Raw genomic sequence first — 24,616 nt, 5'->3', positions numbered from 1 at the left:
GGAGAACGTCTATCGCCTCCTCTGGCACACCGAACACTTCGAATGGACGGATGCTGCCACGGCCGGACTCGAAGAAATCAAGGCCATACTGGCAACAAATCCGGTCCTGGTCGCGCCCAACCTGGGCGAACCCATGTTATTATACATCGCGGCAACACATCAAGTTGTCAGCGCCGCACTCGTCGTCGAACGAGAAACAGAAGGGCACACATTCCCTCTTCAAAAACCAGTGTACTACGTATCCACTCTCCTAACTCCATGCAAATCCCGGTACCCACACTATCAAAAGATAGCGTACGCGGTGTTCATGGCATCCCGGAAGCTGCGACACTACTTTCAAGAGTGTTCCATAATGGTGGCCTCCGAAGTACCTCTCAACGATATTATAAACAATCGCGACGCGACGGGCAGGATTGCAAAATGGTCCATTGAGCTCTCACCCTTTGATATAACCTACAGACCACGGCGAGCTATCAAGTCGCAAGTTCTGGCTGACCTCATCACCGAATGGACCAAAGCCGAACTCCCTAAAGAGTACGGCGCATAGTCCAATTGGATCATGCATTTCGACGGCTCCAAAATGTTGGCTGGCTTGGGGGCTGGCGTCGTCTTGACCTCCCCAACCGGAGACACAGTCCAATATGTGCTTCAAATAATGTACACGGACTCCAACAATGCATCCGAATATGAGGCCCTTCTACATGGCCTCCGGATGGCAATCTCCATGGGCATTCAACGCCTAGAGGTGCGCGGGGATTCAAACCTTGCAATATCCCAAGTAAATGGAGACTTTGACGCCAAAGATCCGAAAATGGCAGCCTACCGCAACGCCATCCTAAAAATGTCAGCTCGGTTCGAAGGACTCGAATTCCACCATGTAGCCCGGGGTAACAACCAGGCAGCAGACGTGTTGGCATGCATTGGCGCAAAAGGCAGCGCCGTCCCTCCAAATATCTTCCTGGAATGGCTTTTTGAGCCATCCGTATTATGGGAAGAGGAGTCCGGAAATAACAATCCGGAACCAGCTGCATCACCTAACTCAGACCATTCTGACACAATCGGCGGCTCCGCCAATGAAATAACACCTTCAGCCCACGAAATAATGGCAGTAATTGCCCCGTGGAGAGAACCATTCCTAGCCGACTTAATCAGGCAGGAACTTCCCGAAGACCAAAATGAGGCCCGCTGCATAGTTCGGCGATCCAAAGCCTACAAGGTCCATGAGGGAGAACTTTATAAGAAAAGCACAATCGGAGTCCTTCAAAGGTGTATCTCCGAAGAGGAAGGGCGAAATCTCCTGGCTGAAATTCACGCCGGACTCGGCGGGCACGACACTGCAGCCCGGGCCCTTGTAGGCAAGGCCTTCCGTACAGGATTTTATTGGCCAACAGCCCGGGCAGATGCTCAGGACTTAGTCCAACGATGAGTCGGTTGCCAGCTCTTTGCTAATCAGAGCCACATGCCACCCACCGCCCTCAAAACTATACCCATCACCTGGCCGTTCGCGGTCTGGGGGCTTGACATGGTTGGACCCCTTAAAGGGGGAACCCACAAGCACAAATACTTATTGGTCATGGTGGACAATATCACCAAATGGATAGAGGCTAAGCCGGTTAAAATGGCAGAATCCGGACCTGTGATAGACTTCATATCCGGGGTAGTACACCGTTTTGGCGTCCCCCACAGCATCATCACTGATAACGGCACGAATTTCACGGCCGACGGGGTTAAACTCTGGTGCAAAAACATGGGCATCAAGCTCGACTACGCTTCAGTCTATCACCCCCAAACTAACGGTCAAGTCGAGCAAGCAAATGGTCTAATCATGAGCGGCATCAAACCTAGACTAGTGCGGTCCCTCAAGGAATCTAACACGCACTGGGTAGAGGAGCTCGACTCCGTACTCTGGGGGCTGCGGACCACGCCAAACCGCACTACCGGATTCACACCATTTTTTATGGTGTACGGCGCAGAGGCAGTTCTGCCCTGCGATATAATTCATGACTCACCTCGCGTGCGCATGTACGAAGAAAGAGAAGCCGAGTTGGATCGGCAGGACAGTTTGGACGTCTTAGAAGAGGAGCGGGACGTGGCAAAAGCTCGTTCCGCATTCTATCAGCAGCGGGCTTGAAGGTATCAAAGCAGAGAAGTACGGGCCAAAACTTACAATGTTGGCGAACTTGTTCTACGCCTGCCGGACAAGAAAAAGGACAAACTTAAGCCCAAGTGGGAAGGTCCCTTCATCATCGACCAAGTCCTGACCGGCGGAGCATACCGTCTACGTAACACATCTAACAATCGACTCGAGCCGAACCCATGGAACGCAGCCCGTCTCCGAAGATTCTACGCCTAACGCCGGACTCAGAGTCCGTCTCACTCCTCCGTCCACCTTTTTACATTTTCACTGTCTCTTGTCCCCCTCCTTCTTCCCACTTTTTTTCAATACCTTTTATAGGCTGATTTGCGCATTGTTCGCACACACTTGATGTGCTCCTAGCACTCATTATACCTAGGGGCTTCTTTAACAGAAGCTTATTTATACGGGCTTCATGCCCAACACATGTGTTATACTTCCACATGTACCTTTTATTCACCATTATATGCATCGATATGACTTAAGTTTTGGCCAAGCTGGGTTGCCTGGCTCCTATGCTTACCCCTACATTCCCGATTGTTCGGCTAGGAGGTAAAGGGAGCACCTCTGCGATTGTTACTGCCGAGTCAGCCGGATGTGTACCTCAGACTGGGTGAAGCCGAAAGCTAGCGTTCTTAAGAGAATATTCGGTCGGTGACTTGAAAGATGATTTAGTAATTACTTATTTATCTGCCCCCAGATGCTTTTTCTGCTATTTTCGCAGTCCGGACATGCACTTTAGGGCATGCCACCCAGGGAAAGGAACCCTTAACGGAACTATTCTCCCTGGAAGATGTTTCTTACTAACCATATAATATAACATAGCTAGTTGGGCACTTGTCTGATAAAGCAATTATGACCCCGACGCCTTGTCTCCATGCATGCCCCGGTTCTTTTATAACCGTAAGGGTATTCGGACACACTCCGGACTGTTGGGTCCCGAGGTTGAAGCGAAAAGGTCCGCAAAGACAAACGATCTAAAATCCGGCTAGAAGGCATTCTATATGTCATTTCAAAATTACATCGTCAAACTGACTGATTGTACTCCTCTTCAATCCCATCTAACAGGCTGTCTAATTTACAGTCCTGTTGGGAATATTTCGCGGCCAGCTCTACTTGGCCGTACATCAAGCTCACAGGGATCTCCTTCCCATCAGGCCCCACAGGTCCGACCTCGGCCATGTGGTTTGGGTCAGCCTTCGGGTACCGCGTCTTCACCATGGCCCAGGCCTCCCTGGCGCCTTGACGGCAGACCGATATCTTCCACAGACGAAGACGTCGCCGTACTCCCTGAAGCTTCTCACCAAGCCCTCCAAGGCCCTCAGGTAGGGAGACGGAAGGCCATAAGGCCTGAACGACGCCACTCATCGCCTGTCAAACATGTTCGAACAGTAGCACCAGCTCAGGAAGTTGGTCACCCATTGAACCGGGCATTTCCTCCGCAGGGCGACCTGTGAGCATACCTAAAGACACATTTCTGTCAATCGACTTCCTCGCCGAATTCTTATTTTCAAAGGAATTTGCTCAAGCACTTACTATAAATGCCGCGACGAAGCCGCTGATTCTCCTTCACGGAGCCAGACAGCTGGGCCCGAACATCTTTCAGCTCTTCTCTTAGCTGGGTGTGGGCATCTTGGAGCTTGTTCCTCTCCTGCTGCACCTTCATAAGCACCCTCTCGCCGGCCTTCATCTGACGCAGTAGCTGTTGCTTGTCCGAATCTAGTCCGGCGCCCTCTGCAATATTATTGTCAGATTGACGCACACGCCGCACTTTGTTCACTACTTATCTTTTCGAAGTACGTATTACCAGTGGGGGTCTCTGTGGCTCCCCCTGTGGCGGCCAGTGCGGCCTCAAGTTGGGCCTTGCACTCTTGAAGCTCCTGGGACAGGTGGGTATTCTTCTCCGTAAGATCCTGCATAATAAATGATCCTTAAATCAGTTATTTTAACTATTTTAAGTCTCGGGGGCTACTGGCATATATAACTATTAAAATTACTTACCCGTATGTCCTTAACATACTGCTCCGTGGCTCTGGTTAAACCATCTTGAGCGGCACGGAGGTGCGCGTCTCCCGCATCAAAGGCATTCAACGCCTCCGGGGAGAAACACGCGTCACGAAGAACTGTCCGGTGACGCCTGTGATTCATGGCGCTCTCCACCTCAGAACGTGTGGCGGACAGCCTTTCGACATCCTCCGTTGGAGGAGCATCCGGCTCATGCCTTGTGTTCGCCTCCCCTTCCGGACCACGCGTTGGAGCATGGCTGGCAGAGGCTTGATTGGCAACCTCTCCGGACACTGTCCGGCGAGCGCTCTTTCCCTTGGAAAAGTTATGAGCATTAATATACCTCCTAGGGATCCTTCCCTTAAAAACAACGGTGCGCCGTACCATTGCGGCAACGTTTCGATTCACGTCGCACTCCTTTTCCGCCTGCTGGGCCGAACTGACCCTTGCTGGTCAGCCGCCGCGGGTTCGGCTTCTCGCCTTGAAGGCACCTCCTGCAAGACACCGTCGGTATACAGTGATCTGAAATACGCAAGGACGAAGTAATGGTGTCCGAACTCCGGTCATAATTACCTGAGAAGCCGGACATATTCCGGGGTAGTCAGTCGTAATGGCGACTAAAGCATTGTCCATGCTGAGCTGGTGGAACACCCCGTCAATTAGCTCCACCTTTATGTCCGGATCCTCTTCGGAGGCCAGATCAAGGGATCTTCCCGGATCCTCGGGTTGTGGAGCCGGACTGTGTATGCCCTCCACATCCCGACGCAGTTCCTGCATCAAAATCATAAAACAAGGCATTTAACTTCGAAAGCACGGGTCAGATGAATAAACGTTCGCTTACCCAGCTCCGAGGGTTATTCATGGAGAACCCATTCAATGGGCTCGTCTAGAGAAAGTCCTCCTTCTCCCCCTTGTACAAGCTGGATAGGATCTTCACCAGATCCGCGGCCAATCCCGGCCCCTTGCGGCCATGACGGGTGGCGTCATTCTCCCCATTGAAATCCCACATGGGGTGGACCCTATATTGGAGCGGCTGCACCCCTCGCATAATGCACGTGGCCGTGATTCCGATCATGGTCAATCCGGAGTGGGCCAGTAACATAATCCGGCCCATCAAATAATGGACGCTCCCATCATCCTCCCGTTGAGGGCTCCGCGGGCGCCAACTCAAGCGTTTCTTCAAGGGAGCATTGCGAACTCCGGGAGGCCGATCCGAACTGGATCCGACAGAGGGGCGTCCTCCATATAGAACCATTCCGAAGGCCAGTCTTCGGACGCCTTCTTCGGGGTGCTGGATGGATATCCGGTCCCGGCGATGCGCCATATTTCGTCTCCACCCACTTGATATATCGACCCCTCGTGAGAACGGGGTACGAGGCAAAACAATCTCTTCCACAGCGCAAAATGGGGCTCGATGCCCAAGAACAGCTCGCAAAGAGCTACAAAGCCCGCGATGTGCAAAATGGAGGCAGGTGTAAGGTGGTGAAGCTGGAGTCCGTAGAACTCTAGGAGCCCCCGGAGAAACGGATGTATGGGAAATCCGAGTCCCCTTATTAGATAAGGGATGAAGCATACCCGCTCTCCTTTGGAAGGATCGGGGACGCTCTCCGCCTGCTTTCCACCCCTGAAAGTGGCGAGTCCGGATCGAACCGGAACCATGAAGGCTGGGGGAAGATATCCCTCGGTTTGGAGCGCCACTAGCTCGCTGTGTGGAACTGAGCATCTCCCCCAATCTCCTGGCTTAGGGCTGGGAGCGCGAGAGGAGGAGCCGCGTCGACTATCCATGATAGAATGGATTTTTGTTAGAAGCGCTTCGATGAGTACTCGCGGAAGGGGGATGGTGTGAGTTGGATCTAGATCCTCACATCTCTTATAGGCGGCTCGTTCACGCGGCTAGGGGGTAAAATGTAAAAATACCCAAGCTTTTCGCATTCATACGACACATGGAAGAAGGCCATTATAGGGCGTAGAAGCCAAGGAGCGCAACATTTATAAGGAAGCCGGACACTATTCGGCAGGAACATGAAGTTTGAAGGAGAACCCGCCTTGCAACGCCGAAGACAATATACGTGCCGGACTCGTCGTCGCTGAAGCCTGGTTCGGGGCTACTGAGGGAGTCCTGGACTAGGGGGTGTCCCGGATAGCCGAACTATCATCATCGACCGGACTCCAAGACTATGAAGATACAAGATTGAAGACTTTGTCCCGTGTCCGGATGGGACTTTCCTTGGCGTGGAAGGCAAGCTTGGCGATACGGATATGTAGATCCCCTACCATTGTAACCGACTCTGTGTAACCCTAGCCCTGTCCGGTGTCTATATAAACCGGATGGCTTTAGTCCATAGGACGAACAATCATACCATAGGCTAGCTTCTAGGGTTTAGCCTCCTTGATCTCGTGGTAGATCCACTCTTGTAACACACATCATCAATATTAATCAAGCAGGACGGAGGGTTTTACCTCCATCAAGAGGGCCCGAACCTGGGTAAAACATCGTGTCCCTTGTCTCCTGTTACCATCCGCCTAGACGCACAGTTCGGGACCCCCTACCCGAGATCCGACGGTTTTGACACCGACAGGTAGGCTGCCGAATGGTGCGTAAAACAGATTTAATGCTCGTAATGGAGACCACCTGGATATTCGCTGTAGCCTTTATCCTTCCCTGGCTGTTGCATCGTGAGTTCGGCAGGTCTGCTGCCGGACAGGGCCTCTGACGCACGGAGTCCTGTGGGTAAAAAATAAAAAGGAAAAAGAAAAGAAAAAAGAATGACACACTTGAGAGCCCCTGGTGTGGTTGAGCCGCAGTCTGGGCCTATCATGGTCGTGCCCCTCTCCCCATGCCCATGGTATCATCAGAGCGTCATGGTGTACGCGAAGGACCTGTCTTGACGTTTTACAAGGGCTGGGGTTGGGGCCGCACTGCTACGCGTGCTCGGAACGTGCCAGGTGGTCTTGTTGTAGGTTACTCCAGGTGCACTTAGCTGTGTCCGGCCGCTTAACGGCGGACTCGAGAATTGCCTTAAGAGGCTGCATTGTACTTCTGCCGCGAGAGCCGCTGTATGTTCCTCCATGCGGAGAGAACGTTCAGTGTTTCCGTTGACCGTGATGACTCCTCGAGGGCCTGAAATCTTGAGCTTGAGGTATGCGTAGTGCGGCACCGTGTTGAACTTTGCAAACGCGGTACGTCCGAGCAGGGCATGATAACCGCTGCGGAACGGAACTATGTCGAAGATTAACTCCTCGCTTCAGAAGTTATCCGGGGATCCGAAGACCACTTCCAGTGTAACTGAGCCTATACAATTGGCTTCTACACCTGGTATGACGTCTTTAAAGGTCGTCTTGGTAGGTTTAATCCTTGAGGGGTCTATGCCCATTTTGCGCACTGTATCCTGATAAAGCAGGTTCAGGCTGCTGCCGCCGTCCATCAGGACTCTGGTGAGGTGAAATCCATCGACGATTGGGTCTAAGACCAATGCGGCGAATCCGCCGTGGCGGATGCTGGTGGGGTGGTCCCTTCGGCCAAAAGTGATCGGGCAGGAGGACCATGGATTGAACTTCGGGGCAACTGGCTCCATCGCGTAAACATCCCTGAGTGCACGCTTTCGATCCCTTTTGGGTATGTGCGTTGCGTATATCATGTTCACCGTCCACACCTGTGGGGGGAAACCCTTCTGTCCTCTATTGTTCGGCGGTCGGGTCTCTTCCTCGTCATCGCTGTGCAGCCCCTTGTCATTGTTTTCGGCAATTAACTTGCCTGCCTGCTTGAATACCCAACAGTCCCTGTTGGTGTGGTTAGCTGGCTTTTCGGGGGTGCCGTGTATCTGGCACAAGCGGTCGAGTATTCGGTCCAAATTGGATGGACCCGGAGTAGTTCTTTTGAATGGCTTTTTTCGCTGACCGGGTTTAGAGCCTCTGAATCCGGCATTGACTGCCGTATCCTCACTATTGTCGCTGTTAATGCGACGTTTGTTTTTGTTACGACGTGACCTGCCATTACGGTCCTTGATATCCGGACTGCCAGAATTTTTACTGAGGTTGTTGCTGCGTGCTAGCCAGCTGTCCTCACCCGCGCAGAAGCGGGTCATGAGTGATGTGAGGGCTGCCATGGATTTCAGCTTTTCCTGTCCCAGGTGCCGGGCAAGCCACTCGTCGCGGATATTATGCTTGAAGGCCGCGAGGGCCTCCGCATTCGGACAGTCAATGATTTGTTTTTTCTTGGTTAAGAATCGTGTCCAGAATTGTTTGGCCGATTCGTCTGGCTGCTGAATTATGTGGCTTAGGTCATCAGCGTCTGGTGGTTGCACATACGTGCCTTGGAAGTTATCGAGGAATGTGGCTTCCAGGTCTTCCCAACTCCTAATTGACTCTGCTGGTAAGCTATTAAGCGAATGCCGGGCTATTCCTCTAAGCTTGAGGGGGAGATATTTGATGGCGTGAAGATCGTCACCGCGGGCCATGTGGATGTGAAGGAGATAGTCTTCGATCCAAACCGCGGGGTCTGTTGTGCCATCATAAGATTCAATATTCACGGGTTTAAACCCTTTGGGGATTTGATGATCCATTACTTCATCTGTGAAGCATAGTGGGTGTGCGGCGCCTCTGTACCGGGCGATATCACGACGGAGCTCAAACGAGCTTTGTCTGTTTTGTTCGGCCCGGCCGGACTTACTGTGTCCGGCGTGACGGTTGTCGTCACGTATCATGGGGCGCCCACGCGATCCATAGATCGATCATGGGTTGCCCTATCCTTCAATATATCTCGCAAGTCCGGAGCGTTCCCCTGTGGCCTTGTGCTTTTCGAGCGATGCCGGGGTACGGGTCTAGTGAAGGGCCTAGAGGCCTCTCTGTCGCGACCACGGGGTGGTCGGTCAGCCGTATTGTCTCCTGGTGATGCGGGTTCATACGCCTCCTCCTCTAATCGGGGGAGCATCTTGTGTTTAGGGTAGCTTTTGGAGGGGCGTTCGAGCTCATGCTCTTCGGCCGCGAGGACTTCGGTCCATCTGTCGGCTAGCAGATCTTGATCAGCTCTAAGCTGTTGCTGCTTTTTCTTGAGGCTGTTCGCCGTGGCCATAAGCCTGCATTTAAAACGCTCTTGTTCGACGGGATCCTCAGGCACGACGAATTCATCGTCGTCGAGGCTTGCCTCGTCTCCGGAGGGAGGCATATAATCCTCTACCTCTTCTTCTGCCGCTCTCTCATGAGGGCTGGCGTCTCCGTCCTCCTGTGCTGGATCTTGCTGGACTGGGTTGTCTTCGGCACTGTCCGGTGTATTATTATCTCCGGTGCCAGAATCTTCATTCTTGCTATGGCGGGATTTAGAGCGGCGCCACTGACGCCAGCGCTTGGGCTGTTTCTTGGAGGGGTCATCCTCCGCTGTTCCTTCGCCATTCCCATCCTTTGGGATATCCACCATGTATATGTCATATGATGAGGTGGCTTTCCAGTGCCCGGTGGGCGCTGGTTCTTGGTCGTCTCCAGCATCGTTGTCCATACCGTCGATGTCTTCGGAGTCGTAGTCTAGCATGTCGGTTAGATCGTCGACGGTGGCTACCAAGTGGGTTGTGGGTGGGCTTTGAATTTCTTTGTCATCCGCATCCCAACCGTCCTGACCGCAGTCCGGCTAGGGCTCTCCTGATAACGAGAGATACTTTAGCGAACTCAACATGTCGCCGAAAGGTGAGTGTTGAAAGATGTTCGTTGCGGTGAACTCCATGATCGGCGCCCAATCAGATTCGATCGGAGGGGGCGCGAGAGGTTCGGAGTCCGGCAAGGAGTCCGGCACCTCGGAGTCACGAGCTTTATGAGGGACAAGGTCAGTGTTCGGCTCTATCGCCATAGAGGTTGCAGCCCCCGAGGCGGTGTCTAGCCATCTGTCCTCGATCTGCGCAGCCGGCTCCGAATTGAAGATCGGAGCGGGTTCTATTGCGGCCTCCAGGGTACTGTCCGGCTGCAGAGCTAAATCATGCTCGCCGTGACAGTGCGGCACGCTCGGCTACGTCTCAAATCCATCGAGGATCAAGTCCCCGCGGATGTCAGCCGTGAAGTTCAAACTTCCAAATCTGACCTGACGGCCAGGGGCGTAGCTTTCGATCTGCTCCAGTTGGCCAAGCGAATTGGCCCGCAGTGCGAAGCCGCCGAATACGAAGATCTGTCCGGGGAGGAAGGTCTCACCCTGGACTGCGTCGTTGATGATGATCGAAGAAGCCATCGAGCCTATCGGTGACGACACAGAGGAACTCTCAATGAAAGCACCAATGTCGGTGTCAAAACCGGCGGATCTCGGGTAGGGGGTCCCGAACTGTGCGTCTAGGCGGATGGTAACAGGAGACAAGGGACACGATTTTTGACCCAGGTTCAGGCCCTCTTGATGGAGGTAAAACCCTACGTCCTGCTTGATTAATATTGATGATGTGTGTTACAAGAGTGGATCTACCACGAGATCAAGGAGGCTAAACCCTAGAAGCTAGCCTATGGTATGATTGTTGTTCGTCCTATGGACTAAAGCCATCCGGTTTATATAGGCACCGGAGAGGGCTAGGGTTACACAGAGTCGGTTACAATGGTAGGAGATCTACATATCCGTATCGCCAAGCTTGCCTTCCACACCAAGGAAAGTCCCATCCGGACACGGGACGAAGTCTTCAATCTTGTATCTTCATAGTCTTGGAGTCCGGCCAGTCATGATAGTTCGGCTATCCGGACACCCCCTAGTCCGGAACTCCCTCAATGAGACATTTCACATGTGTGTTCCTGATCTCAGTGTTCTCAGGAGTGTGGTGTTAGGATACAAACAATATACCCTGGGTGCCATTGTTGCACGTAGGTTGCATAATAATGGTTTAATTGGAAGTTTGTTTGGTGGAATTTATGCAACCCGTGTGGCTAATTTTCTTGAGATACCCATACATGAAATTGATATGCAGTTGCCTCCTGCTTATCTAGATTATAATGCCATGGCCGGTCATCAGTTTTTAGAGAGGAATGAAAAATTCCTCCAATACCGACTAATCTTTGACAGACATCGTACTGTCCATATTGCCCTCCCTGCTCCTGGTTTCTTTGACTTTCAGGCAAAAAGGAGATACTTTATAACCAAGGAGGAGGCAAACAAATATGAGAGGAGGACAGAAGCAACTCGCCTCCAAGCTGTAGCTCGTGAGGCAACAGCCGCCGCATCTCATTACAACCCCAGCTACAACTTCAATCCATGGCCATATACTAACTTAGGCCAAAAGTCTAAGCTTGGGGGAGTACGTATTTCTCACCGACATTACATTCATGTTCACACACCCATTCTAGTCATTGGTGTTCATACTTTTTCATCGTACTATCCATGCTAGTTTTTTTTCTTTCTTTCGCTTTCTTCTTGTGTGTTTGAATAACCTTAAGAAAACCAAAAAAATTAGTTAGTTTACTTTCCATGATTGTAGTAGTAATTAAAAGAAAACCCAAAAATATTTCTCGTTCTTCTTTTGCTTGTTGGGAGTTTTCCCGTGTAAATAGTTTTATTTCTTTTCTTTTCTTTGGGGGTCGAGAGGAGAAGACCTTGATGCAAATGTCGAGTGGCTCTTATGATTGTTGTTTATTTAACCAAGAGCCCATATTGGCTTGTCCTCTCCTTTGAATTAAATGCTTGCAGATTCCAGCTTAGTCCAATGCACGTGCAATATTATTATTATCCACATCGTTCGGTCATGCAAGTGAAAGGCAATAATGACGATATATGATGGACTGATTGAGATGAGAGAAGCTGGTAAGAACTCGACCTCTCTTGTTTTTGTAAATATGATTAGTTCATCATTCCTGATTCAGCCTATTATGAATAAACATGTTTGCAATGCTTAATTAGCTAGGAGTTTATAATGGTTTACCTTGCGTGCCAACATGCTATTAAAATGGTTGTGATGAGGTTTGATAGGGTGGTATCCTCCTCTGAATGATTTGAGTGACTTGACTTGGCACATGTTCACACATGTAGTTGAAACAAAATCAACATAGCCTTCACGATATTTATGTTCATGGTGGATTATATCCTACTCATGCTTGCACTCAGTGTTGATTAATTTTAATGCATGTTCATGACTGTTGTCGCTCTCTGGTTGGTCGCTTCCCAGTCTCTTTCTAGCCTTCACTTGTACTAAGCGGGAATACTGCTTGTGCACCCCAAAGTTATTCCATATGAGTCCACCATACCTTCCTATATGCGGTATCTACCGGCCATTCCAAGTAAATTTGTATGTGCCAAACTCCAAACTTTCAAATGAAATTATGTTTTGTATGCTCGAACAGCTCATGTATCAACTAGGGATGTCTGTATCTTCCATGCTAGGCGGGTTATTCTCAAGAGGAGTGGACTCCGCTCCTCATTCACGAGAAAATGGCTGGTCATCGGGATGCCCACTCCCATGCTCAAATCTAATCAAAATAATTGCAAACAAAACTCCCCCAGGATTGTTGTTAGTTGGAGGCACCTGTTGTTTCGGGCAAGCCATGGATTGATGATTGTTGGTGGTGGGGGAGTATAAACTTTACCATTCTGTTTGGGAACCGCCTATAACGTGTGTAGCATGAAGATATCGAGATCTCTTAGTTGTTATGTTGACAATGAAAGTATACCGCTCAAAATGTTATTTATCCCTATTTCAAAATCAAGCTTTGGCACCTCTACAAATCCCTACTTCCCTCTGCGAAGGGCCTATCTATTTACTTTTATGTTGAGTCATCACTCTCTTATTAAAAAGCACTCATTGGAGAGCACCGCTATCATTTGCATACATTACTATTAATTTATATTGGGTATGACTATGACTGGATCTCTTTTACCATGAATTACAATGTTTAGTCAGTCCTTGATCTTTAAAGGTGCTCTGCATTTATGTTTTGTGGTCTTAGAAAGGGCTAGCGAGATACCAACTTGTTATATCATATTATGATTGTTTTGAGAAAGTGTTGTCATCCGAGTTTTATTATTATTGCTCGCTAGTAGATTATGCCATTGATATGAGTAAACATGAGACCTAAGTGTTATTGTGAATATGGTTAGTTCATAATCTTTGCTGAAAACTTGAATGATGGATTTACATATTTGCAACACCAAGAGCAAACAGAGTTTGTAAAAAAATTTCTTTATCACTTTCAGTTTATCAACTGAATTGCTTGAGGACAAGCAAAGGTTTAAGATTGGGGGAGTTGATACGTCTCCGTCGTATCTACTTTTCCAAACACTTTTGCCCTTGTTTTGGACTCTAATTTGCATGATTTGAATGGAACTAACCCGGACTAACACTGTTTTCAGTAGAACTGCCATGGTGTTATTTTTGTGCAGAAACAAAAGTTCTCAGAATGACCTGAAAATCCACGGAGCAACTTTTTGGAATTAATAAAAAATACTGGCGATAGAATCAGCACCAGGGGGCCCACACCCTGTCCACGAGGGTGGGGGCGCCCCCTAGGGCGTGGCCCCCTGCCTTGTGGGCCCCCTGAAGCTCCACCGACCTCAACTCCAACTCCATATATTCATGTTCGGGGAGAAAAAAATTAGAGGGAAGGATTCATCGCATTTTACGATACGGAGCCGCCGCCAAGCCCTAAACTCTCTCGGGAGGGCTGATCTGGAGTCCGTTTGGGGCTCCGGAGAGGGGGATCCGTCGCCGTCGTCATCATCAACAATCCTCCATCACCAATTTCATGATGCTCACTGCCGTGCGTGAGTAATTCCATCGTAGGCTTGCTGGACGGTGATGGGTTGGATGAGATTTACCATGTAATCAAGTTAGTTTTGTTAGGGTTTGATCCCTAGTGTCCACTATGTTCTGAGATTGATGTTGTTATGACTTTGCTATGCTTAATGCTTGTCACTAGGCCCCGAGTGCCATGATTTAAGATCTGAACCTATTATGTTTTCATGAATATATGTGCGTTCTCGATCCTATCTGGCAATTCTATAGCCACCTATTATGTGTTATGATCCGTTAACCCCGAAGTGACAATAATCGGGATACTTACCGATGATGACCGTAGTTTGAGGAGTTCATGTATTCACTAAGTGTTAATGCTTTAGTCTGGTACTCTATTAAAAGGAGGCCTTAATATCCCTTAGTTTCCAATAGGACCCCGTTGCCACAGGAGGGTAGGACAAAAGATGTCAAGCAAGTTCTTTTCCATAAGCATGTATGACTATATTTGGAATACATGCCTACATTACATTGATGAACTGGAGCTAGTTCTGTGTCACCCTATGTTATAACTATTACATGAGGAATCGCATCCGACATAATTATCCATCACTAATCCAATGCCTACGAGTTTTTCACATATTGCTCTTTGCTTAGTTACTTTATCGTTGCCACTGTTACAATTACTTCAAAACTTCTACTGTTACTTTTGCTACTATTACCGCTACTTCCATACTACTTTGCTACTAAATACTTTGCTGCAGATACTAAGTTATCGAAGTGTGGTTGAATTGAAAACTCAACTGCTAATACTTGAGAATATTCTTAGGCTCCCCTTATGTCGAATCAATAAATTTGGGTTGAATACTCTACCCTCGAAAACTGTTGTGATCCCCTATACTTGTGGGTTATCAAGGAGCTTCAGCAAGTTCCTCAGCTAAGCCAGCTGCTGAAGAAAAAGTCCACTGCTGGACGCGACACAAGGCCAAGTCCTCACAAGAAGCAGGTCGTCTTTGAAGTTCCATCGTCTGAAGATGAAGCTGACGATGAAGATCTTGCAGAAATCATCGGACACCGACAACAACGGGCCGCTAGTGCCAAAGGTTGTGTTGTGCCACATTTGCTGGATCCGAAGAAGATCCTCAATTTCATCAATCTTTGGCATAAAGATCACAACACACCTCTGCCTGATCTGAACCTCACACCTGTACAAAGTCACTTGTTGACTGCCTTCATCGCTGAAGAAAAGTGGAAATTCGGTAAGGCAAGATCAGTGAAGAAAGCTCGGTACAAGAAGGAGCATATTCTGAAGAAAAATGTCTTGAAAATGACCACTGAAGAACTTGTGACTATTCAATCTGAAATCAAAGCTCTCAGTGATTAATTTGACACATATCGTGCTGATTGGCTAGGTGCCAAAGTAAGATTCGTCAAGCTGGCAAAAGGCCTCAAGCCCAAGGTTGTTGCCGAAGCGCAACAAGAAATTCCTCAGGATGAAGCATCTGCTCAGCCCTCTGAAGAACATGCCAGCACAACTGATGATAATCTAGCTGCTGATGACACTGAGACTGCCAGGGCTGATGATGTTATTCCAGCTCCCAATGAAACTGCGAGGGAAACCACCAGTGTTGCGCCTGAAGATCAATCCAGGCCAGCTGAAGAATCAGCTGCTGCACCTGAAGAATCTGAACTTGCCAGGGCAACTAAAACAGTTGTGCCTGAAGAAACTGTGCCTCTTTCATCTGCCCCCCCCTGCAAAGTCTTCACAGATGAAAAGCACTCATCTTCCTTCTACATCAGAACCGAAGAAAACAAAGGCTGCCAAAAGGGCAGTTGTGAAGAAGAGGAAAGCATTAGACGCCTCAGAGTCTTCAGCTCCAAAGAAAGTGAAGACTTTGACGAGCTCTTACACAAATCCAATTGATGTTGTTCCCCTGACTGTCATGCCATCAAAGGAGATTGTTCCTTTTGGTAAACAATATGTCCTCACTGATGACATTGATGAAGAAAATCCGTCTGCTGCTACATCCGAGCAGTTGGATGATGAAATTGAAGTTGATGCTATCCCTTCACCACTATAGGTATCATCGACGCCGCCTCAGTTCACTGCAGAAGAGGCTGGTGTTGAAGAAACTGAAGCTGAAGAAGAGGATGTGGGCATCGGGTCTACGACTCCAGTGATGAATGATGATTATTGGGAAAGTCATCATCCCAATTCTCCTCTGACCACTCCTCTGCAACAAATTCCTCTGTCCCCTCGAGCAAACTAAAGAAATTCATACGGGTTCTGATCAAGGTCAAGCTTCACTTCACTCAATACCCGAAGAAGTTCCAGCCACTAGTGCTAATGAAATGAAGAAGAAAACAACAGAAGAAGCTACTCCTGAGATTCCTCGTCCCGAGGCTCCAGAGGCTATGCTTCAAGCGGCTGTGAAGACTTGCACTGCAAATATTCAGCCGAAGCCACAGAATCCTCACGCCAAGAAGCTGAAGTTCAAAGCTGATGACTTCTTTGCTGAGCGTCATTTCTTCTTTGTTTTCAATCCTTATGACTCCGCTCTCCTTCGCCGCAAGCGTTTCTGGACTGCTTCTTAGATGAACTTTTATTCAACACTGTTATTTGACAAGGATAAAGTGTTTGATGATACGTCCATTTTGCATCATGCTTTTATATCAATATCTATTGCATTATGGGTTGTTATTACACGTTATGTCACAATACTTATGGCTAATCTCTCTTAATTTACAAGGTTTACATGAAGAGGGAGAATGCCGGCAGCTGGGATTCTGGGCTGGAAAAGGAGCAAATATTGGAGACCTATTCTGCACAGCTCCAAAAGTCCTGAAACTCCACGAAAGTCATTTTGGGAATTAATAACAAAAATTCAGCCGAAGAAATACCTGAGGGGGGCCACCCACCACCCACGAGGGGGGGGGGGGGCGCCCTACCCCCTAGGCGCGCTCCCTTGCCCCGTGGGCCACCTGGCAGCCCTCCGGTGCCCATCTTCTGCTATATGAAGTCTCTTACCCTAAAAAATAATCAGAAGCAAGCTCATGGGACGAAACTCCGCCGCCACGAGGCGGAACCTTGGCGGAACCAATCTAGGGCTCCGGCGGAGCTGTTCTGCCGGGGAAACTTCCCTCCGGGAGGGGGAAATCATCACCATCATCATCACCAACGATCCTCTCATTGGGAGGGGGTCAATATCCATCAACATCTTCACCAGCACCATCTCCTCTCGAACCCTAGTTCATCTCTTGTATCAAATCTTTGTATCAAAACCTCAGATTGGTACCTGTGGGTTGCTAGTTGTGTTGATTACTCCTTGTAGTTGATGCTAGTTGGTTTATCTAGTGGAAGATCATATGTTCAGATCCTTAATGCATATTTATACTCCTCTGGTTATGAACATGAATATGCTTTGTGAGTAGTTACGTTTGTTCCTGAGGACATGGGTGAAGTCTTGCTATTAGTAGTCATGTGAATTTGGTATTCGTTCGATATTTTGGTGAGATGTATGTTATCTCTCCTCTAGTGGTGTTATGTGAATGTCGACTACATGCCACTTCACCATTATTTGGGCCTAGAGGAAGACATTGGGAAGTAATAAGTAGATGATGGGTTGCTAGAGTGACAGAAGCTTAAACCCTGGTTTATGCGTTGCTTTGTAAGGGGCTGATTTGGATCCACATGTTTCATGCTATGGTTAGGTTTAGCTTAATACTTCTTTTGTAGTTGCGGATGCTTGCAATAGGGGTTAATCATAAGTGGGATGCTTGTCCAAGAAAGGGCAGTACCCAAGCACCGGTCCACCCACATATCAAATTATCAAAGTAACAAACGCGAATCATATGAGCGTGATGAAAACTAGCTTGACGATAATTCCCATGTGTCCTCGGGAGCGCTTTTCTCTATATAAGAACTTGTCCAAGCTTGTCCTTTGCTACAAAAAGGATTGGGACACCTTGATGCACCTTATTTACTTTCATTGCTTATTACCCGTTACAAATTATCTTATCACAACTATCTTTTACCTACAATTTCAGTGCTTGCAGAGAATACCTTACTGAAAACCAATTGTCTTTTCCTTCTAATCCTCGTTGGGTTCGACACTCTTGCTTATCGAAAGGAGTATGATAGATCCCCTACACTTGTGGGTCATCATGACTCTTTTCTGGTGCCGTTATCGGGGAGTGAAGCGCCTTTGGTAAGTGGAACTTGGTAAGGAAACATTTATATAGTGTGCTGAAATTTACTGTCACTTGTTACTATGGAAACTAATCCTTTGAGGGGCTTGTTCGGGGTATCTTCAACCTGACTAGTAGAGCAAAGAGTTGGTAATCAACCTACTGAACCTACTGAAAATGTTTACTTTGAAATTCCTTCGGGTATGGTAGAGAAACTACTAGCTAATCCCTTTGCAGGAGATGGAACATTGCATCCCGGCTTACACCTTATCTATGTTGATGAAGTTTGTGGAATATTTAAGATTGCAGGTATGCCCGATGATGTTATTAAGAAGAAGGTTTTCCCTTTATCTTTGAAGGGAGACAGATTGACATGGTATAGGCTATGTGATGATATGGGATCCTAGGACTATAAACGATTGAAATTGGAATTTCACCAGAAGTTTTATCCTATGCACCTTGTTCATCGTGATCGTAATTATATATATATAATTTTTGGCCTCGCGAAGGAGAAAGCATCACTCAAGCTTGGGGGAGGCTTAAGCCAATGTTATATTCATGCCCCAATCATGAGCTCTCAAGAGAAATGATTATTCAAAACTTTTATGCTCGGCTTTCTCTCAACAATCGCACCATGCTTGATACTTCTTGTGCTGGGTCTTTTATGATGAAGACTATTGAATTCAAATGGGATTTATTGGAAAGAATTAAATGCAACTCTGAAGATTGGGATGCCGACGATGGTAAGGAGTCAGGTATGACACCTAAGTTTGATTGTGTTAAATCTTTTATGGATACCGATGCTTTTCGTGGATTTAGCACTACATATGGACTTGACTCTGAGATAGTAGCTTCTTTTCGTGAATCATTTGCTACTCATGTTGATCTCCCTAAGGAGAAGTGGTTTAAATATAATCCTCCCATTGAAGTAAAAGTAGTTGCACCTATTAAAGTTGAAGAAAAGACTATCACTTATAATGATCCTATTGTTCCTACTACTTATATTGAGAAACTACCTTTCCCTGTTAGGATAAAGGATCATGCTAAAGCTTCAACTCTGGTTTGTAAGACTAATACTAGAACATATACACCCCCTGAGCAAATTAAAGTGGAACCTAGTATTACTATGGTTAAAGATTTCTTGGCTGATAATATTGATGGGCATGTTATTTATTTCTGCGATGAAGCTGCTAGAATTGCTAGACCTGATACAAAAATAAACATAGACCTGTTGTAGGCATGCCTGTTATTTCTGTTAAAATAGGAGATCATTGTTATCATGGCTTATGTGATATGGGTGCTAGTGCTAGTGCAATACCTCATTCCTTATACAAAGAAATTATGCATGATATTGCACCAGCTGAGATTGAAGAAATTGATGTTACAATTAAGCTTGCCAATAGAGATACTATTTCACCAGTTGGGATTGTTAGAGATGTTGAAGTCTTGTGTGGGAAAGTTAAATATCCTGCTGATTTTCTTGTTCTTAGTTCCCCACAAGATGACTTTTGTCCCATCATATTTGGTAGACCCTTTTTGAATACTGTCAATGCTAAGATTGATTGCAAAAAGGATGTTGTTACTATTGGGTTAGGAGACATGTCTCATGAGTTTAATTTTGCTAAATTTCGTAGACAACCCCATGATAAATAATTGCCTAGTAAGGATGAAATTATTGGTCTTGCTTCTATTGCCGTGCCTCTTGCTGATCCTTTAGAACAATATTTGCTAGACCATGAAAATGATATGTATATGAATGAGAGAAGGGAAATAGATGAAGTATTCTTTAAACAGGGACCTATTTTGAAACACAACTTGCTTGTTGAAATCCTAGGGGATCCTGCACCACCCAAGGGTGATCCCGTGTTTGAGCTTAAACCATTACCTGATACTCTTAAATATGCTTATCTTGATGAAAATAAGATATATACTGTTATTATTAGTGCTAACCTTTCAGAGCAGGAAGAGGAAAGATTATTGAAAACTCTGAAGAAGCACCGTGCTACTATTGGATATACTCTTGATGATCTTAAGGGCATCAGTCCCACTTTATGGCAACACAAAATAAAATTGGAGGAAGACGCCGAACTAGTTGTTGATCATCAACGACGATTAAATCCTAAGATGAAAGAAGTGGTAAGAAAGGAAATACTAAAGCTCCTCGAGGCAGGTATAATTTATCCCGTTGCTGATAGTCAGTGGGTAAGTCCTGTCCATTGTGTCCCTAAGAAGGGAGGTATTACTGTCATTCCTAAAGATAAAGATGAATTGATCCCACAAAGAATTATTACAGGTTATAGGATGGTAATTGATTTCCGGAAGTTAAATAAAGCTACTAAAAAGATCATTACCCTTTACCTTTTATTGATCAAATGCTAGAGAGATTGTCCAAACATACACATTTTTGCTTTCTAGATGGTTACTCTGGTTTCTCTCAAATACCTGTGTCAGCAGAGGATCAAGAAAGACCACTTTTACTTTCCCTTTCAGTACCTTTGCTTATAGACATATGCCTTTTGGTTTATGTAATGCACCTGCTACCTTTCAAAGATGCATGATGGCTATATTCTCTAACTTTTGTGAAAAGATTTGTGAAGTATTCATGGATGATTTCTCCGTTTATGGATCCTCTTTTGATGATTGCTTGAGCAACCTTGATCGATTTTTACAGAGATGTGAAGACACTAGTCTCGTCTTGAATTCGGAGAAGTGCCACTTTATGGTTAATGAAGGCATTGTCTTGGGGCATAAAATTTCTGAAAGAGGTATTGAAATTGATCAAGCTAAGAATGATGCTATTGAAAAGATGCCATGTCCCAAGGACATTAAAGGTATAAGAAGTTTCCTTGGTCATGCCGGTTTTTATAGGAGGTTCATTAAGGACTTTTCTAAAATTTCTAGGCCTCTGACTAATCTATTGCAAAAAGATATTCCTTTTGTCTTTGATGATGATTGTGTAGAAGCATTTGAAATACTTAAGAAAGCTTTGATTTCTGCACCTATTGTTCAGCCACCTGATTGGAATTTACCCTTTGAAATTATGTCTGATGCTAGCGATTATACTGTAGGTGTTGTTCTAGGACAAAGAGTTGATTGAAACTAAATGTTATTCAATATGCTAGTAAAACTCTAGACAGTGCTCAGAGAAATTACGCTACTACTGAAAAAGAATTCTTAGCAGTTGTATTTGCTTGTGATAAGTTCAGACCTTATATTTTTGATTCTAAAGTAACTGTTCACACTGATCATGCTGCTATTAAATATCTTATGGAAAAGAAAGATGCTAAACCTAGACTTATTAGATGGGTTCTCTTGCTACAAGAATTTGATTTGCATATTATTGATAGAAAGGGAGCTGAGAACCCCGTTGTAGACAACTTGTCTAGGTTAGAGAATGTTCTTGATGACCCACTACCTATTAATGATAGCTTTCTTGATGAGCAATTAGTTGTCATAAATGCTTCTCGTACTGCTCCATGGTATGCTGATTATGCTAATTACATTGTTGCTAAATTCATACCACCTAGTTTCACATACCAGCAAAAGAAAAAGTTTTTCTATGGTTTAAGACATTACTTCTGGGATGACCCACACCTTTATAAAGAAAGAGTATACGGTGTTATTAGATGTTGTGTACCTGAGCATGAACAGGAACAGATCCTATGGAAGTGTCAGTCCGAGGCATATGGAGGACACCACGCTGGAGATAGAACTACACATAAGGTATTGAAATCCATTTTTTATTGGCCTACTCTCTTCAAAGATGCCCATAAGTTTGTCTTGTATTGTGATGAATGTCAAAGAATTGGTAATATTAGTAGACATCAAGAAATGCCTATGAATTATTCTCTTGTTATTGAACCATTTGATGTTTGGGGCTTTGATTATATGGGACCGTTTCCTGCCTCTAATGGTTATACACATATTTTAGTTGCCGTTGATTACGTTACTAAGTGGGTAGAAGCTATTCCAACTAGTAGTGTTGATCATAACACTTCTATTAAGATGCTTAAAGAAGTTATTTTTCCGAGGTTTGAAGTCCCTAGATACTTAATGACTGATGGTGGTTCACATTTTATTCATGGTGGTTTTCGTAAAATGCTTGCTAAGTATGATGTTAATCATAGAATTGCATCTCCATATCACCCACAGTCTAGTGGTCAAGTAGAATTGAGTAATAGAGAGCTCAAATTAATTTTGCAAAATACTGTTAATAGATCTAGAAAGAATTGGTCCAAGAAACTTGATGATGCATTATGGGCTTATAGAACTGCATATAAAAATCCTATGGGCATGTCTCCATATAAAATGGTTTATGGAAAAGCATGTCACTTACCTCTTGAACTTGAACATAAGGCATATTTGGGACATTAAAGAGCTCAATTATGATTCCAAACTTGTCGGTGAGAAGAGGTTATTTGACATTAGCTCACTTGATGAATGGAGAACCCAGGCCTGCGAAAATGCCAACTTGTTTAAAGAAAAAGTTAAAAGATGGCATGACATAAGGATACAAAAGCGTGAGTTTAACGTAGGTGATTATGTATTGCTATTCAACTCTCGTTTAAGATTTTTTTGCAGGAAAACTTCTCTCTAAATGGGAAGGCCCTTACGTTATCGAGGAGGTCTATCATTCCGGTGCCATAAAAATCAACAACTTCGAAGGCACAAATCCGAAGGTGGTGAACGGTCAAAGAATCAAACATTATATTTCAGGTAATCCTATAAATGTTGAAACTAATATTATTGAAACCGTAACCCCGGAGGAATACATAAGGGACACTTGACAGGACGTTTCAGATTCCGAAAAGGAATAGGTATGTGGTACGGTAAGTAAAATGACTCCAAACAGTTCTAATATCAATTTTTCTCTGTTTTGGAATATTTAATAGGAAAATAAGAAGTAGTCTGGGAAGGACACGAGGCATCCACGAGGGTGGAGGGCGCGCCCTACCCCCTGGGCGCGCCCCCTGCCTTGTGGGCACCTCGTGTGCTCTCCAGACTCCGTTTTCATGCACGATACTTCTTTCGGTCGGTAAAAATTCATTATATATTCTGCCGAAGGTTTTGACCATCGTATCATGCAAATATCCTCTGTTTTTGTTTCGAGCTGTTTCTGCCACAGATTTAGAGCAAGATGTCTTCTCAAGAGTCAGTCGGGGAGAGTCGGATGTCTCACCCGACACCAGGTCCAGGAGCAAACAATGATGCTTATCACTTTGGTCCATCAACGGAGGATGAGATGGAGGCCGACTTGAAAAGGATAGATGCCATGGAGGAGGATCAAGAAGTGACCTCTCGTTTCCAAGCCAGATTCACGATGGGGGAACTACAGAGCTCAACCATTCCAAACTCGGTCATCCCTTCCAATATTAAATTTCTTTCTTATGAAAATATGAAAAAGATTGTCACTTGTTCTCCAGTAGCTATGCAACATCCTTGGGTGAAAGGAGCTTTAGCCTTCACAGGTAAACTCCGCAAGGAAAATATGAACCTCAAGTAGCAAGTCAATAAGCTGGAGGAGGAGAACCGTATCCTAAGGGGCATCATCGCCAAGAAGATCACACCACCACTTCCGAAGAAGGAGACATAAACACATGGGTATGGGCACTCCCATTGGCAACTTCCAAGCTTGAGGGAGTTGCCCCGGTATCGTATCACCATCACACTCCTATCTTTACTGTTTTACTAAGTTCCATAATTTTGGTAATATCTTAATCTAGTAGAATAAAGCTTTTGGTATGAATTACTTTTGTGTTTTGCTTTGTGATCCCTCTATGTAATCGAGTCCGTGAGCTATATATAATAAAGATTAGTGTTGAGTCAAGGGCTTTGCTTTCTTGCTATGATCTTGAGGGAATAAAAGAATGAAAAGAAATAAAAGAGACCATATTGATCTTATGGATAGTAATGACTTCACATGTAGAGAGTATGATGATTAAAAGTTGTTCAGAGTTGGCAAACGTAGTTTTGGTCCTCGTTGCAATTAATAGGAAGTAATAAAGGAAGAGAGGTTCTCACATATAAATACAATATCTTGGACATCTTTTATGATTGTGAGCACTCATTAAGGTATGACATACTAAAGAGTCGACGTTGGACAAGGAAGACAACATAATGGGTTATGTTTTCTCACATCTTAGTGAAAGTATATTGTCATGGATCGTCCAACATGTTGAGCTTTCCTTTCCCCCTCATGCTAGCCAAATTCCTTGCACCAAGTAGAGATACTACTTGGGCTTCCAAATATCCTTAAACCTAGTTTTGCCATGAGAGTCCACCATACCTACCTATGGATTGAGTAAGATCCTTCAAGTAAGTTGTCATGTTGCATGCAATAAAAATTGCTCTCTAAATATGTATGACTTATCAGTGTGGAGAAAATAAGCTTTATACGATCTTGTGATATGGAAGTAATAAATGTGACGGACTGCATAACAAAGGTTCATATCACAAGTGGCAATATAAAGTGACATTCTTTTGCATTAAGATTTCGTGCATCCAACCCTAAAAGCACATGACAACCTCTGCTTCCCTCTGCGAAGGGCCTATCCTTCACATTATGCAAGAGTCAAGGTGATCTTCACCTTTCCTTTTTACATTTTATCCTTTGGCA

The sequence above is a fragment of the Triticum dicoccoides genome, chromosome 4B (assembly GCF_002162155.2).
Source record: "Triticum dicoccoides isolate Atlit2015 ecotype Zavitan chromosome 4B, WEW_v2.0, whole genome shotgun sequence".
NCBI classification, from domain to species: Eukaryota; Viridiplantae; Streptophyta; class Magnoliopsida; order Poales; family Poaceae; genus Triticum; species Triticum dicoccoides.
The sequence above is the reverse complement of the archived record's forward strand: the minus strand, read 5'-3'. Positions refer to the sequence as shown.